At 49.8% G+C, this 18,264-nt stretch overlaps 1 protein-coding gene across 2 annotated transcripts in view; it reads left to right on the top strand.

Moving 5' to 3' along the window:
* The first annotated feature begins 489 nt into the window (after positions 1-489).
* Positions 490-18,264, top strand: part of Lar (tyrosine-protein phosphatase Lar) — a 376,216-nt gene continuing 358,441 nt past the window's right edge. For both annotated transcript variants that reach the window (XM_076373806.1, XM_076373803.1), the window contains exon 1: positions 490-1,134. The gene's annotated coding sequence lies outside the window, so the exon portion shown is untranslated. The remainder of the gene's footprint in view (positions 1,135-18,264) is intronic.

Genomic DNA, 18,264 nt, shown 5'->3' with positions numbered 1-18,264 from the left:
GGTTGACATCGAAACCAGAGCGAACAGAAATCTCTGGTTAATCTACAATTGAAATTGATCTAATTACAGTCCGCCTTATCGAGCAATTGCAAGCAACTCGCTAATCGAATAAAAATTGCATTTCAATCATTACCCTGAATACACAATCAGCCCACCGTTCGCCAGGCTCAATGCGGTGGTCGGGAAACTGGAACGAAAAGAAACGTCGTTTAGGCCCTGCTTCCTTCCCTGTGGCGCGCGGGGATCGAAGCAGGAGAGCCAGTCGTTCGATCGTCGAACGACTTCTTCGATGGGGTTTTGATTCCGCGAGAATTTTCTTGACCAAACCGTGGGCTCTAGGTGGGACGCGGCGCGACTTTGTGTATCGGGACACCCGCGCAGAGGGAAGACGCGAGGGGCGCGAAGCGAGGAAACGAGGAAAGCCGGAGCATGCGCCCCCGGCGTCGCGATTCTACGAGCTTCGGTTCTCGCATTAGTCGAACCCCGGCAACGGTAGGGGTAGAACGCGCTCGAGCTACCCTTCGACAACGTGCACGGACAGCGATCTCTAGCCAAGAGATCCTCCTTCGAGCCCACGTCGGACCGCGTTCTCGGGAACGGAATCGTCTGCCGCGTCGATCCGTCGACAGGAGACACAACTAGCGATCTTCTAGATCCAGAAAATCAATCCCGCGAGACCGGCGATCGGCCGGCCGGAACGTCGAACGAAATCACGGAAATCCCTCCTCGGAGATGACCGCCGCCGAGCGCGATGCTTCTGACCAGCAACGGTCCCCACCGTCGTGATTCGTTCGCGGCCGCTGACGAAGCCGTCGGTCCAGTTAACGGCGGAACACGGGCCACGCAGCCAGCACGAGAATCGGCGTCGAATCGCGCCGGTTGACGCGCACGAGCCGACGCACGTCCTCGATCCAGTAATCCGAATCGACGCTGATCCATTCCTGGGTGCCTAGTGTTTGCTAGTGGTGGTTGCTGGTGGGTGCTGGTGCCGCGGGGTGGTTGGTGCTGGTGGTGTTTAGTGGTGAACGGCGACGGCACACGGACAGCACGTGAACGCGGCTGGAAAAGATGCTGCGGTGAACCGGCCGCGAACCGAACCGTACAGGATTTCCCTTGCGAACCGCCGGGAAACAGGTGAGCGAATCATCATTTCTATAGGTGGGAAGGGGAACCTTTCCCGCAACTTCCCGCACGATAATTTCATTTCCAGCTCGCCCGGAAACAGCCGAGATTCGCGGATCGTCGCGTCGCGCTCGAAAATTCCGCGGCCTCAGCGGAGGCGAAGTCGATCCGCAACGTGGCTCCGAATCGTTTTCGGAGTTTCGGAACTCTTAATAGCATTCCGGTGCCTCGGAGGAATATGAGACGCGTGCACGGCCTCTGGTTTGCAGGGATTAAACGTTCGAAACGCGGCCCCGCCAGCTTTTTCGCCGGGGGCCAAAGAGTTTCACGCGCGTTAACGGAAATTCGGTGTATCTGGGCCACGGCGGCCTCGGGAAACGGTTCCCAGCGATGAAATCGCGGCGCGGCTTTGCGCGGATCTCCCCGAACGGCGATTTAACGGAATCAAACGATGGATATTGGATGTTTGCGCGATCTAGCGGCTGGTTGCGCCTGTGTTTCCGCCGGTCCAATAAAATGGTCCTCCACGCCGATACGTTTACGCGATACCGCTCGATCGCGGTCGCTCGTTAATCGTACGGTGAAACGTTCGCGAGGCTCGGCGATCGACGTTTGCCAGCCGTCGAATCGACGACGATGCCCTCCGCCCCGGCGGGCACCGGTGCATTTGTCGGAATTATGTTAACCCGTCGAACGGAAGAGACATTTATTGTAATTCATCAATATTAATTAACGTTTATCGCGCGCCGTGAGGAACGTTACGCGCGCGGAATCTCGATCTGTTGTCCGACGTTATCGGCGATTAACAGGGAAACGATTGATAACGGTGTTTAACAACCTCGGGCGAATATTTGCGCGCCGTTTCGCTCGAAAATAACGTGCAAATGTTCGGCGCCGACGTTCGCGGAACGTTCAATTCCGTTCCGCGGATTTCCAGGCGAGAATCTCGAATCGCTGCGGTGATCGGCGGGGGACGGGGAGCTTATTAAATCAGAAAACTTAAGCGACCGAAAGTAATTCCATTAACCTTTACGCCGGCGACATTCGACCACGAGCGAACGCCGTGTGCACGTTCCCCCGGATTCGATTATACTCCGCGTTACGTGAAAATCTATTCTTACTTCGGGCTCTACAACTTTTTCCGCCAAGATTGCGACCCTTTAAGAATGAATGGAGGAAGTAATTACGCGGCGCGCGGTGGTTAATTTAGAGAAGGTGGGAAACTAAAGAGTTTGAGTAGCAGTTTGTAAAATGCGTTAGCCCCGCAACGAACAGGAATTTTTCCAGTTTCATGGGGAATCTATTTAGCGAATCGTAACCGCATCAGCACCTGCGCTCGCGAACTATTCTCGAGTAACTCGCTGGAAGATCGCGATAACCGAATTATTCATTGCATATTCCATCACTCCGATTAGACGATTTCTTTTATGTATGCATCTGGACCATGGAGAATACGATACTCGATAATAGGGAGCGAAATCGTTATATTTGAATGACTTTTAATTACGAGTCTCGTGTAACAGAACTAATTAACGTCTAGAACTATCGAGCGATAGAATTAATAATTCTCATCTTTCCACGGAAGGTATACAAATCCGTTTATTAGATATCGACTGTTTAATATGTTACTTTGCTTATCACTATATTAAACCTTTGCATTCGCAGACTTTTCACTAGAAACATTCAACATAAATAATAACAAAGCCATTTTAATCCAACATTTCACGAATCCATACATCGTACAAAGCTTAATATGAAACTTCCAAATTGTCCTATATGAAATTCAAGTAATCTAGACCATCCATCAACAGCAGAGGGTTAACCTAATTGAAAATTCCTCATCCAAACACCTCTATCTCCCAACAATCATAAAAGAAGGAATCAACACTAAAACTGCCGAGCAGTTAAATTGACTTTCCAAAATGTTTTCACCGAAACTCCAAGAATGAATCCATCGAGACTTCAATTAATCTGCAATTCAGTTTATGTGAATCAATTTCTTTAATCACTCTTTACAGAAACAGCTGTCACCTCAACAATTACAAAAAGAACTCAGAAATGGTTCGTTCCGACCCGTCTGTTAGTTTCAGTGTTAATCCATTGCACACTTTCTGTTTCAAAATCGTGCCCAGAAACGCAGTTATTTTTTTTTTTGTTTCGACTTGTTCAGGTCATGAAGAATCGTCCCCAAAGCAACTTACATATTATCTACACTGTTTCTTCATTTTTGCACGACGTATTACTGAAGAATAAACAAACAAATGCATTACCACAGCCCGTAAAATGTTTGGCAATGGGTTAACGCGTTGAATGCCATGGGGGTGACCGACCCAATCAAATCGAATTACTATAGTTCATTCGATTAAGTAATTATTTAAAAAACACTTCTATATAAATGCCACCTAATGCGACGTTCAGTTAGACGAAGGTGCAACAATAATAAATTCAATCAAATTAATATTACATTTCCCCCATTTCGTGTATTTTCCCATATAAAATCGTACTGCATTCAACGTATTAACAACCATTCATCTCCATCCACCCAACAGTTCAAGCATCAACAGTCGATCGACAGTATTTTTCGGAATTCTTTCAGTTTAAGCAATACCACGTTCTTCGATCGAATCGGATATCGGTACACTGTCGTCCGCGTTACGTTTCGGGAGGTTGTCATCGTCGATCGCGGCTCGATCGATCACGCAGCCGGATAGACGGAACGGAGGCGGCGGCTGCGAGCCTGCGATGCCTCGGCGGTTGGTGTTCGGTCGCTGCACGGGATAAGTAAAGGGGTCGACGTTAATTAGGGACGAGCGTTTCGATTGTCTCGGCGCGACGGGACGGCCACGGTGTCTCGGAGCCTCCGTCGGAACCGTCGCGACACGGTTCCCCGGGGACTCTTGTTTCCCAACGGACGATCCTCGTCGTTCCTCGCGCTGAAAATGCGCTCCAACGATCCTCCGGCGAAAAAAAAACTCGCGAGCGTATCGCGCGGCGCCACCGCCGGAGCGATATTTCATTAGAAGGCCCGGTTGTTCCGAAACGATTATACGGCTGGAATTCCCAGCGAGCCAACCAACCGAAATTTCGAGCGTGGCGTAACGCATTAGCGCATCCGATATCTATGACCTTCGACGGCATTAATCTCGCGCGGGATAACCTGCGCGGTGATTACCGGCCGGGCGACCGTTCCGACCAGCATATTCCTGGCGAAATTGGATTCGTCTCGGCCGATTCGTCGAACGACCGACAACGTTTCTTTCAATGTAATCGAACGATCGCGTTTCGAGCAGACTCGAGTATTCAGAAGACACTAACGCGATGAATCGTGGAATCTAACATGACTTAGAAACGTGTCACTCGTACATTCGAGAATAGAAAAGGAAGTATTCTATAATTCCAGTACTATGTTTAGTAACTAGGTTCCCCGGAACATCGATATCCATTTAGATCTTGGAAGTCGGAGCTTCCGTTTGATCGACCACATCAATCAATCTCAACGTTTACCGAATCTCCAAAAAACTCGATGTCCATCAAATCGTTAAACCCAGTGTCAATACGCAACACTTCGATCACCAATAAACACAGCCCTATCTTTCTACCTCTATTTCCCGTTCTCAGGGACGTTGATATCGCATCCCATCGAATTCGCACAGTATTTTTCAGTAACTCGACAACCGTGTTACACGCGGCCCGTGCACCGGAAAATTCGACGGTCGAAGAACGCCGATGGCAAGAGGTCGTAGGACGTTAATCTCATCTCATCGACGTAGCGCGTCGCGACGGGATACGCCGTGAGTGATTATGGTCGGTGGATCGAGCTGCTCTCCCTGTCCCTCCGTTGGACCTCGTCGGACCACGGAGGGTTACCGTTGGAAACGTTTTACGTCGCCGGAGGGAGAGGCCACTGGATAGACAGAGAATTACGAGCACCAGCGAAGCAGCGTGAAACGGAGGGAGAGAGAGAGAAAGAGAGAGAGAGAGAGAGAGAGAGAGAGGGAGAGAGAGAGAGAGAGAGAGAGAGAGAGAGAGAGAGAGAGAGGGAGAGACAGAGAGAGAGAGGGAGAGACAGAGAGAGAGAGAGGTCCAGTTGGTTGCGTGGAGGCGAGTGCATGCGCGACTAGGCAGAACCGTCGTGCCGCTCGTCGACGGCAGGCGATGGCAAACAGTTTCAGGAATGCGTGCCGTGTGTTCCGAGCGTGGTGATATGATTTAGGAATGGCTTCCCGCGTCCCGAACTATCCGGCAGGCTCGAGCTCCCCGGCTTCGAGCCGCGGACCGGCTCCAGGATTTGCGTGCCGAGCCGCGCTGGCTAAATGTTTCGCTCCTCCGACACGCTGGCCAAGATTTACCGAGCTTACGTGACCTTTCGGCCGCGAAATTAGGCCGATTCATCATAGCCCGGTTGAATGCTTACGCGCCCGCGACGATACACACCCCCTTCCGTTCATTGTCTCACGATCGACGTTCCACGCGACCCTGCGTTCACGCCTACCCCGTCCTTGCGAGATCCGCCGATCGATCTCACGCCTCCTATTGCACGTCGATTCTATGCATAGATGCGGTTCGAACGCTGCCAGCAATTAAGCTGGCTCAGATATTATTATCGTTGTATTGTCTCGGTGTTTGGCATTGTTTCCCCTGTAAGAGGTTTAAGAAATTTGATAATGGACGATAATGACGAGAGTAGTCGGTAGTGGAAATCGCGCAGAAACTTTTTTTCCTTGAAAGTCAGTTAACCTTTTACACTCAAGAGGTGACTCAGTCACCACTTGATTTGATTCGCAAAATTATGAAGTCTTATATATAATATTAAGCTTTGCATGATGCATCGATATGAGGAATATTGAAATAAAATAACTTTCCTTCTTAATTTATATATGTTTTCTTGTTAATTAGTTTCGAAAAACATCGTCTGTATCTCATCGGAGAATATTGAATATTTCTAATGAAAAACTTTCGAGTGCAAAGGGTTAACAACATCGGCTCGCGTAATCAACCACCCAGTCTCACCAATAAACGTAGAAACAAGCATTCAAAATCAACCTCTGTGTTGATGAAATCGTTAGAATCACTGTATTACTTCAACATTGTACTTTTAAGTGTGAAATTATATTTTTTTTGTTTGAAACTAAACAAACTAGTTCAACAACCTTATTACCCTATCACTGTAAGAAGTCGTAAGGTCCGAAGAATCGTGAAGTCGAAAACAGAGTCGACTAACCTCGTCGCGGACTCGAGAACAAGCATGAAGTATATTTTTAATGGCTACAAAGTATCTGTTGGTGCAGTGCTCTCCCTCGCAGGAGTCAGTTGTCTTTCCCGAGGACAGCCATTTTTATTGCACGCGCTGAGCGTCTTTTTCTCCGCGTCGTTCGGCAGTTGAACAGCGTTCCGTATCTCAGTTTTTGTAAAGCACCGTAATACATACTTTAACACTAGGTTTACGGTAGTTTATTCTACAGTTTATTCTGTTGTTCCTAGAAAAATGAATATTCATTCATTTAGATCTTGGAAATTAAAGTTGTTCTACAATAGACGATTAGGATAAATATTCATGCCATTGCATCGATCAAAATCGACGTAAACACTTCATAAATAATGTTTGTCAAATTTGACATGCGTCAAATTGACGCAATTCCGTAAACCTAGTGTTAATAAATATACACTTAGTTTCTCAAACTATGTTGTTTACTTTTACAAATAAATATTCAACAAGAATGTGTAGACGGTTCGCCCTTTCGCGTGTCAATACTTGGGCGCCTGAGAGATAGTCCAGGCCCATTGACTAATTTATGACCAAAGGGACCACCAGGACCTGGGTCACGTACGCCCTCGTCTGAAGAGTTTTCCTTTTTAGAAAAGCAACTAAGGAAAAGCAGTTAGTCGCCGTTCCTAGTTAGAGCCACATCGCGTAATAAATATATTTAACCTGACTACGGACTTAGTTTTTATTTTAGTAGCCCTACAAATGCAAGATACGAAGATAAGGAGAAACTAAGAGAAGAATAAAGATGATTATATAAATAATTCGAGTCTGAAGATTCGTTTCTTATATAAGATCGAGAAGTATTCATTTGCTAATAAGAAACCTCAGGTCACTGACACCGAAACGGTGAACAGCAGAACGAAGTACGACCGGCGCAGGACGCGTGCAACCGTCACCGGGCCGCGAAGGGTTAAGTGAAGTTGAAGGCGACTAGCGACACGCCACTCAGCCCTCCAAGGATTTATGACGTAGCGTTAGCCCGTACGCGGTGTCGAGCAACGGCTGAATGAGGCTAAACGGTCGCGAAGACGTCTGAAAGGGGGAAAGTTCGAGCTGGCTAGCAGCAGTTTACGTCTCCTCGCGAATAAGGACATTGTTCCTAAACGTTCCTCCCTTTGACGACGGGACAGCGTCTTAGCTGTCCTACGACCTCCAGAAACTCCGTCATCCGGCATTTCGAAACTTTCTACGGGAACGTTTTCTCCTTTTTTTTTAAACACGCCCCGGAGCCGGGCTCCATTGGCGGCGCCGAAGGTAAAAGTCCCTCTAAATTCGAGGTACGGGGGATGTTTGAATTATAAATATGGAAAGGCCAGCGGCTGGCCCATTTTTCCCGACCAGCCCGCGCTAATTACGTAACATAAACGCGAGCCGACTCGTATAATTGCGCGGCGCGGGACGAGTTACAGCGGGACGCTCGGCCCGGCCGCTTCGGCCGACTCTCTCCGCGCTCGCGCTCTTGCCGCTCGCCGTGAAACTTTTTACCCGACCGGAAGGGATTTTGATCGTTGATGCATTATGCATCGTCGCCGGGCCCGTCCGACGTCGTCGTCGACGTCCTCCGAGCCTTTTTTTTTAACAGGTTCGGCTCCTGGCCAACGAACTCGCTACCCGACTGCGGAATTTCGACCTCGCGGATACCTCGAATCGAGCCACGATATAGACTGTCGAATTAAGAGGGAAATATTGTGATCTTTATTGTTCGGAATAATGGTGTTTGTGTGTCTTTGTATTGTAGAGTGTGAGCAACATCAAGTTGATTGGATTATTCAGTAGCAGTCGATATCGGTGATTTAGTTGCTGTTGTGTTTGATGTTTTGGGGTGTCTAGGTATTCAATTCTTTTGGTATCTGCAGTAGCAAGTTAACCTTAATGAATTTAGATTAACACTGGAACTACCGTATCAGTCAAAATGACCGGTTTCGATTTTTTTGTTTAGTAATTATTGATATCTGCGAAGCATTGGACATTCGAAATGATTTCGAAAATAAATAGCTTCATTTGAGTACTGTAATGAGTATCTGAAGAAACTGAAAATAATCTATTGTTAGAATTTTTATGAGAATTGCATATAATCGGTAGTTCTAGTGTTATACATTAATTGCTTGGTTAATAGGAGGAAGGAAATTAGACTGACCTGTTGTTCGAGTAATTCGATCGTTTGCATGTTAGTCTTCGAAATATGAAGATTTGATCTCTGAAATATTTATATTCTTCAGGAAAGGGTTAATTCATTCAGTATAATATTAGTTTGTAGCTGCTGCTTTTCGATTCCTCAGGGTTCGTGACGTTTCGAATGATTCTTATCTGTACAGATTGAAATAGCGCCTTTCAGCGAACAGTACAATAATCATTGCACTTTTTCGCTTTCAATTTTGGTCGTCCCAGTTGCTAATTATACGATCTAGACCACCGTGCGACGCTCCGAGCCGCTGATCCTCGAGCTTTCGCGGACCGGTCTTCCGAATGGGACGTAATCCCGTAGATCGGCAACGATTAATTGGTTTCGGTAGCGCGCAGCTTCGCCTGCGCGAGTGTACCGAGCGTTGTACTCCGACTCGGCTAACAAATCTTCTCGTTTTTGCGTCGCGAGACGCGATCAAATATTATACATAAATAAATACCCCGAGAAATTGCGGTGAGTCGTAGCGCGGGAAACGCACGGTCAGAACCCCCGTAGCCGCGTCTCTGATAAAGGATTAAATTGAATTTAACATTATTTCCTGCGCGTCGATTGAACGAAGATTACGTTCTACGCTCGCGAACAGCTCGATCCTGGTAAATTTACTTTTACCGTGAATACATAATTCCTTTTCTTTCCGCGGGAATTATTAACGACGGAGCGACTTTCGTGAATTAAGTGGATGTTTAATTCAACCGGGTATTACATTCGCCTTTGAAGTTCGAAGTTCCTTGAGAAATACCGAGCGGAACGACGGGAAAGGATCGCGGAGCCCGGAAAACACGAATTTCTACATATTTCGTGCAACACCTCGATAACTCCGTTATCCCGTTTGAATTAGACTCGTTATCGACGGTCGAAACTCGATTATCCGCGACACCTACACTTACGTGCGTCGGTTTACAGCGAAATTTCCGATCTCGGAGTCGTCTCCTCGCGCTCTCGTTTTAATATAATACGCGCATCCGTCCCGCTTATATAATCCGCACATAGTGTACGGGGGGATCGAATAAACGTAATAAATAAATGAATCGAACGTGTAGAACGACGCGGCTCGGCTCGGTCGCCGCGCGACACACACGAACGCACCGGCGACAACGGTTAAGCGGATAACCACGGTTTCACCGTGTTAATTTTATTATCGGCCCTCCTCGCGGCACTTTTACAATGCCGATGTGTAATAGTTGCGCGGCTTGTTCGAGGTCTGCCCTCGAAATTCCCCTCTCGTCCCTTTGTCGCGCGCTGCGGCCCGCCGATCGGTCGTTGCTCGCGGAAAATTTCGAAACGGCGCCGCTGAAATCGCCTCGGGACACCGAATAAACGGATTGCCGTTCGTCGGGACGTCGGCGAATATCGACGAACACCGTCGCCGGAGTGTCTGGTCCGCTCCGAGCGAGGAGTCTCGCAGACAGCCGCTGTTTTAACAGCCCCGGATCGTTCTTTGTCGCCTATCTCCCGCCGCTCCGCCACTTCGCTGCGCTCTTCTCCGACGGAGAGTGCGACTCGATCCCCTCTCGACTTCCGTTCGCGCTCTTCGATCTTTCTGCTTTAAGCGCGATTTGTGTTATACGATCGGACGGGGAATTGCCGCACGATCTCGCTCGCGCGAAAATATTTAGCGTTCGTGTTATGCGCTCGGCCGTGCTCCGTGATAAACGGCTGTTTGGACAAACGGAATTTTTTCGTTTGAAAACGGAACATCCTCTGCGGCGGTTTCCACGTCTGACAACGAAAATCGATAAACGCTTTCAATCGAATTTATTCAAAGCTCGTTCTCACTCGCCTAAGTAATCACCGATCTCACTCGTCAAGAACGAAGTAAATTGCGGATTTTAGAACATTAATTTCCTAATTAACGACTATTTTTATCGTTAGTTCGCCAGTCGCATATGTATAATGAACATCCATTCAGATTACAATAAACCACGTTCCTCCTAATCTGCCTTTATAATCTTCGAATCGACCTCTGTCGGAAGTAATTACTCAGCACGAGCGTTTCGAAATTGGCTAATTGCAGGATCAATTAGAACAGTCCGTGACTCGCAGCGAGTCGTGAATCGTATTTTTCAGCTAGAAAAATTCATGAACCCTCTTCGAGTTCTCGCTGCTCTCGAGGGAGCGTCGCCTATCGTCAGCCTTGGAATCCGTCTCGTCCGAGCCCGTTTTCCTCTCGGCTGATTATCGTATCCCCCGACGGAGGGTATCGGTCAGCCGAAATCGTTGAGCGGCGTGAGATTGTATTTCCGTCACGTCTCGCTCGCGGGGGCCGATGTTTTCGCCGACGCGGCGTGGATTGCCTCGGAATCGAATCGAATCGGACGGGGAACGGGCGAGACGTCTGCGATTCGTCCGCGAGGAAGCGCGCCAAGAACCCGGGGCGGCGCGAACGAATGCGCATTAATATGTATACCCGTCGGGAGATCCGTCGACGATAAGCGCCGCGACAAACGACCGTTTAATGATCGGACGAAGAAGTCAGTCGAAACGTTGAGTCGATCTACTTGCATCGAGCTCGAAGGGGGTCGAGAATGGAGCTGAATGTGGGACGAGCGACGCCTTTAATCATCGCGGCAGGTTTATACGCCGCGAATCATCGAGTTCCGCAGCAAAAATCTATTTCTGAACCCTTCAGGAGACCGTACCGAGTACTGAAACTATAGGTCCACTAAACGAATTTCTTTCGGAACATGTCTGTTGTACGGAAAATGGTTTAGATAGGTACATGTATATTTACTCTTGAATATTAGAATCAACTTACTGTTGTATAAAATTATCTGTGTTCGCGAGCGCGTCCGCGACGAGGTTAGTCGTTGATTCTGGTTTCGACTTCGCGATTCACGCTCGGACCCCACGACTTCTTACAGTGATAGGGTAATAAGGTTTTTGAACTGTTTTGTTTAGTTTCACCAAAAAAAAAATATAATTTCACACTTGAAGTATAATGTGAAGTAATACAGTGATTCTAACAATTTCATCAACACAGAGGTTGATTTTGGATACTTGTTTCTATGTTTATTGTTGGGACTGGATGGTTGTTAATTACGCGAGCCGATGTTGTTAACTGACGCTCAAGGAAAAAAAGTCGGCATATTTATAGGAAAAAGGAGCATCTACCGAGCGGCCAATCAGTGCGTCTTGCCGAACACGCATACCGATTGGCCGCCCGGGATAGAGGCTCCTTCTTTTGATTCTCACGCGACAGCGACGGTGAGTGTTCTACTGTCATTTTTGGGCGCGTAACATCTGTTATACGGAAAATGGTTTAGATAGGCACACATATATTTACTCTTGAATATTAGAATCAACTTACTGTTGTATAAAATTATCTGCCTACGTTCCTTCACGAATCCCACGATCCTTCCTTCAGATATAAGTTCCTCTTTCAGCACATCGTACAATCACTCATCACTATAAGCCACGCAACGATATACAAAAATAACTATGATCTAAAGATCAGTAAACGTACTCCCTCAGGAAACATTAATTCAACAGTCTGCATCAAATTATTGTTATACCTCTGTATCAATAAACTCCTTTAATTTTTCATATGCCTTAGATAACTTCAGGTAGTATAATTGACTGACTCACCGTGTATAATGCGTGTACGGGAGAGAGTGAACTTCGGTGGGGAACGTTGAAGGCGTACGAGCACGGTTTTTTCTCGTTTGTTTCTTAGGAGAGTTTGTTTCCGAGATAATCGACTTTGAAAGTTGCCTCGACGCGCAGTAGAATTAGTGAGAAGTGGAAACGGCGCGCCATGAACAGACGCGTCGCCTGCGTTCTATTCAATAACACCGCAGGCTAATTTTCGAATAATTCTCTTCGAAACGGAGAACATAAAAAGACCACAATACTCGTCTTTGGTTCAACCTCTTCCATAGAATCTTCTGCTTCCGGTTTATCCGTTAGAATAAATGCAAACGGACACAGGGACTCGCTTCGTTAGTGTCACGCGTCAATTTCCGTCTCGCGGATAGTTTCCATTGAAATTATTCCAGCAATCGATGAGTTAACCTTCGTCAACTCTGACCCGAGCTAAATGTTCCTCCGCCCTCGTCGCGGAACAAGAATACTGTCTTTCCTTCGGAAACCGGCGCGCCACGGTTCCGCGTAACACAATTTCGCGAGGGAGAAGTATAAGTCTTCGCAAATTACACAGAGAAGAACGTTCGTTCCTCGCGACTGGAATTTCTTCTTACATATTTCAGTTGCTTAAATTAACGCTCGCGATTGCCGTCCGCGCGATTTCACTGGCAGATTTTCGAACGCGGAGGCGTGCGGCCGCGCGTGTTTCTTCTTTTTCCCGAACACGCGGCGACGAACGCTGGAAAAATCGATGGTTTCACGGACACGGTGTTCGCGGGACACGCACACGCGCCCGACGCAATTATACAGCCGCGCCGCGGCGCGGCGGCAGTTTGCGCGAAACGGATCGTTGTGTCCGCCGCGGTGGAACGTTCGAATTCAGCGATTCGCCGGAAGCGTTTCGTATATATAAATTCAATTGTACATCAATTGTCGGATCCTCTTTACCGGAGGAGCGCCGCTCCTCCGTGCTTCCCTCCGATTCTTCCGCAAGCCTTTATGCGATTAATTGGGAAAGCACCGCGACGCGAACGGAACCGTCGCGCGGATCGTAACGAAGCGAAAATCCGACGAGTCTGGACGGACGCTGTTTGCTGCGCTGATTTTCGAGCAACGTTTAACGCTAGAACTGCCGAGTTATTAACCCTTTGCGCGTCGAATTTCTTTTGTTCCTCGGCAACTCTGCATTATCGTAATGTTTCGCTTGAAACGTGCGTTGAGAAGTTAGTTTGTAGAATGTAGGATAATTGTTTTCAGTAACCGGAAGTAACATGATAATATCGTCTATTCTGAAACTATACTTGCGAATGAAACAGTTGTCGAGATATAGTAACGGGTAATAAGAATGAAAGAGCAATTGTTAACGAAGCTATATTTAAATTGATGAAATAATCGGAATGCCCATTAACGGACGCTTATACTTTCTATAAAGAAACTTAATACAAATCATTGAACCGGCGAATCGCGAGTCTGCGGTAAAATAGAATATTTACGCGCGGACATCCCGAATAATGAACGGCAGAGAACGAAATTCCGCGAATAGAATGAATATTCGCGGACTGACGGCGTCGAACGGCAGAAAGAATCACGGGAAATCGAAGGAATCCGTTCAATGGAATATAAATAGCGAAGTTAATATTCAGACTGTGAAGAAGTCAATGTTCCAAGGGGGGAGGCGTGTCATGAATGCAAGATTGACGGGACAAATAAGCCGGTTAATGACATTCCATATTGAGAGCGGTGTGTTTCTCGCGAATTTCGCTCGTTATCCCGAAAATATCCTCGAGTTGGACGAACCGCCGATTGATCGCGCGGGAATGGAATTCCGGGGCGGTCCTTCTTCGTTCGGCCGCGCGATTCAGCGGTACGCGAGCATCGTCGTTCGATAAACGCGGCTGTTGGTAAACACGGGAAACCTACAAACTGGTTCTCCGCTGGAAACTCCTACGACTATCGTTAGTGTCCACGTATGAATATGTAATAGCTGCAAACACGGCGCGGCGGAGGCGTACGGGGCCCTCCTCCCGCTTTTGTACGCCGGTTCCCGGCCGAATTGTCCCACGAGTACGCGCGGCTGCGAGACAAACGTTTTACGGGGAACTTCTCTAACCGTCGAGGAAAAAGGCGTCCCCGCCTACGGTGGCGTCGCAGCGATTCCGCGGGTATCGCTTGTTCGGAGCGTCGTTCGGCGTCGCCGGGGAAACAACTCTTTTCCTTCGAACGGAGGTTGATTCGCGAGGCGATAAAAAATCCGGTGTATCGGACGGTAGTCGGCCGTTCGCAGCGTCTCCCTCCTGCTCTTGAAACTCGAGCAACTTGACCCATGAAAGTTCTTCCGGAATCCCGTCTATTTGTCACGGTTACAGTCCGCAGTGTACAACAGCTGATAAGAAATATCGTATCTCGCGCGAGCGGATTATCTCGTGCGGGAGAGCCGCGAGTTATCAGAGCATCGCAAACGAACCGGTCGGCGAGCGGGAACTTTCGATGACTGTTTACGATTAAAACAAACAATACGCGGCGTTACAACGCTGCCGGGATCACTTTAATTTCGGGATCCCGCAACAGAACCCGTCCCCGCGGACGGCAATGTTATTCATCCGCGGCGCAATTGAAACATACCATTTGCCCGTCATCGATATTCAATGTTCCGAGTGAATGCGGTCGTGCGATGGAACCGGAATGCCCTTCTTCCCGGAGAGATTATTAACGGTAAAGCAATCGCTGCGAAAGAAACCCTGGGAAACAACGGTCGAGTAAGATGAAGAAGAAGAAGAAGAAGAAGAATGAGGAGAAGAGGGAGACGTCTCCCGGACGTCAGCGCAGAAGAACAATCCGGGATTATTAATCCGTTGTTTCCCGCGATGATCGAAGAACAAGCGTCGCGTGTAGTCGGGTTGAATAGACGCGGATAAATAAAGCCGAAGAACGGGAAAGATTCGCTGGGTAGGACGAGGGAGCGGGAGAGAAGGGAGATCGACAGAGACACTCGACCCTACTTCGCGTCCTTTCGCGTATCGCGTGGTAGTCAGGGTAGCATTGTTTGAGTTATCACAATGGCGGAACAAAACCTCAACCGGAGGATCGAACTCCACTCGAAAGCCCGGCTCCCCGGCGGCGTCGCCGCCGCCTCCGCCGCCGACGCCGGCGTCGGTCTTCTCCCACGGCGGTGGCAACCCCTCGACCCCATCCCCCCTAACAAACTCGCTCCTCGAACGGTCCACGAACAACGAAACTACCTCTTGAAGCGCGGTGAGCGGCGCGCCACCCACTTTCCGCGCCCAACGTTCGATCGCGCCGCCGCCGCCACGACCGCCGCGCGCGGTATTCGCCGGTAGAAACTATCGTTTGTCGAACGACAACAACCCGGCCAGAACAAAGGCGAAAGGTTGACGGCGAGGACGCGGGATGACGAGTTCGCCGAGTATTCGCGAATCCAAGGCTCTCCCCTCGCCCTCCGCCTCTGGACCGAGTTCTTCCAAGGAGACCGACTTCCGCGAGAACGAACCGCCGCGACCCAGATACACGCACGCGGAGACCTTTTCGAAGCCACTCGGCCTCGACCGCAGGCGCTCGAGTCGTTCCGCTTACCGGAAATTCGAAACTGCGCTCTGGGGCTCGAGGCACCGGCGAAACGCGCTCTCAGATTTAAAGCAGGGTAATCTCTTTTGCGGGGATGATTATGGGAGACTGCTGTTTCCCGAGGAGAATTCCGTTCGTCCATTTTTCAGACTGTTGTGTGTGTGCTGAATGTTTATAATGGACGTAACGGTTTTGTCGGTTTCTGAGAGCACGTCGCTTTTTGCGCGTCCTGATGTTTCCTGAACATTCATTACTTGCGGTAGTAAATTGAGATCTTTTATTCTGAATAGTAGTGTTCTACCGAATCCACGTTTCACTGCTATTCGTCGTAAAGTCGTAGAGATTATGTAACAACGCGGAGGAATTTTTAATTCGATTCATCGCGTATTGCCCCGTTCAACGCGATCCCCGAAAATCGTCCATGCGTGCGCGTTTTCCCTCAGCGAGCATTCGAGGACCGCCGCGGGGAAAGTTTGAACAGCCGGCCGATACGCGGAACTTGGACCGGTCACTTCGGCTATCGATTCAATCGGATTCGGGCGGGTTAATCGCGAAACTCGGCGCGTTTAAAGGGTTTCCCGTGTACCGCGAAACTCGGTTGGCCGAGCGGTGGTCCGGTTCCTTGCGAATTTGCGGAGTACTCGGGCCGGATCGAGCGGGGCTCGGAAAAACTCGCGCCGCGTGGCTCGGAAGCGAAGGAAGCGAAGAAGACAGTACGATGGAAATTAGTCGCGTCCCGGCGATCCGGCGGTAAGCGTCCGCAGACCCCGAACGAATTTAGTTCGGGCCTAAGTTGGAATAATCGATGCCCGGCGGAAGCGAAACGTCGGACGATTTCGGAGAACCGCGGCTTTGCGGTATCTCCCCGACGGAGCCTGAAATCGATGCGATTCCGAGATTACGTTTCCCCGTATTGTACCCGGAAAGCCACTTGGACTTGACTGATACCGAGCCGAGTTCCCTCGCGGTTTCGGCTGCCGCGTTTCGGAGCCCCGATAGGCCAGGAATGTTCCTTCCACCCGGCGAGCTCCTTCCGAGCGACGCAATACCGGGGTGAACACGAGCGTTCCCGCGACTGCCGGATCAAAGTTCCCGCGGGGACGAGTTCGACTTTACTACGTGCCAATAGCTGCAGCCAGCAGACGGCACGGGGAGCTCGGAGTTCCATCTATTCCGTCTCCTAAGCTCGCAACCTTGGAATCCGTCCTCGACTACGGGGGGGAAAACGCGGAGCTCGCGAGACGCGTTTCCCTTCTTCCTCGCCTCCTCTTTACCCCGCCCCGGCAAGCTTCACGAGCTATAAAACCGACGCAAAGTAGCACTGTCGTCTGCAGAGCGACGCGGCGGAAGAAACGTTGCCATGGATGCGCGCGGGACCGCGAATCTGGCGGATCCGCGCGCGGCATCGAAAACAAGCGGAGGCGTGGCGCTGATAAAGCGGGCGTCGTCGGTCAAGCTCCTCGGACGAAAACATCTCGAACCCGATCCAGTAAATCTCCCCTGTTTCCGAGCATCTCCTAAACCGGGAAAGGGGGATATTTTTTCAGGCTCGCCGGCGTCGAGAGAGGAAACACGGGGGAAGGAACGAGACGCCGCGGCGCCTCGCCGTTCTTCGAGGGACGCGCGTATACACGGCCGGCCGAACGATGATCGAATTAGTCAGCGTCGCGTCGCGGAGCTTCAACGAGGCCGATTGAAACGCGCGAGAATTTCGCCCCGGGTACACCGACGGGAAAAAAGGGAACGGTTCGCTGATTCGCATTAAATTTCCGTTGAGACTAACGAACCTGGATCGTCGGGGGGATACAGCGGGGCGACGTTCGAACGGCGCAGGAGTGTTTCATCGCGAGCCGGTGAGGAACGACGATGGAAGAGGAAGGCGTCGCGAAATCGTCGAGCGGGTACTCGCGAGTCGTCCCTACGAGGCGCGGGATTAATCTAGCCGGCGGAACGAAAAAGGACGAACGGGGGAAGAGGAAACTGAACTGATGCGACGATTCCTGTTGTCGCCGCGGCGGAGAGGTTGATTTTACGGGATAACGAGCAGAGCCATTGCGGTCTAGGATGTTTTGTTCGCCGGGGCAAAAGTGACTTCGTAAATCACGGGGAAACGGGTTACGCCGCTGCTTGGTCATTATACCGAATTTACGCGTCCCGCTCGCAGACCGCGCGCAGCACCGTGGCTCCAGAATTACGCGAGAATAGCGGGCAACTCGGCCGCGTCGCGTCGCGTTGCTCGCCGGTCTCGCCTTTAATCGCGACAAAAACTCCGGAAATCAGGATATCGCCGCGGCTCCGCGTAACCGGCCGCTCGCGTCTCGCCGTAGGAGCGCGCGGCAGATATCGGAAAAGTTTCTCTCTGCCGGTCGCGATTAATTCGAGCGATTATACGGCGTTAAATTGCAATGCGGCGTATAATGCCCGGCCGGTTCTCTCGTCCCGCGCGCCATATAACGCGTTAAGTCTGGCCAACGAGCTCGCCGGTGCGAACGAACACGTTTGGTACACGTACCAAATGTCACCGAGA

This window comes from Nomia melanderi, chromosome 14 (assembly GCF_051020985.1).
Source record: "Nomia melanderi isolate GNS246 chromosome 14, iyNomMela1, whole genome shotgun sequence".
Classification (NCBI taxonomy): domain Eukaryota; kingdom Metazoa; phylum Arthropoda; class Insecta; order Hymenoptera; family Halictidae; genus Nomia; species Nomia melanderi.
This window is presented reverse-complemented; position numbering and strand designations above follow the sequence as displayed.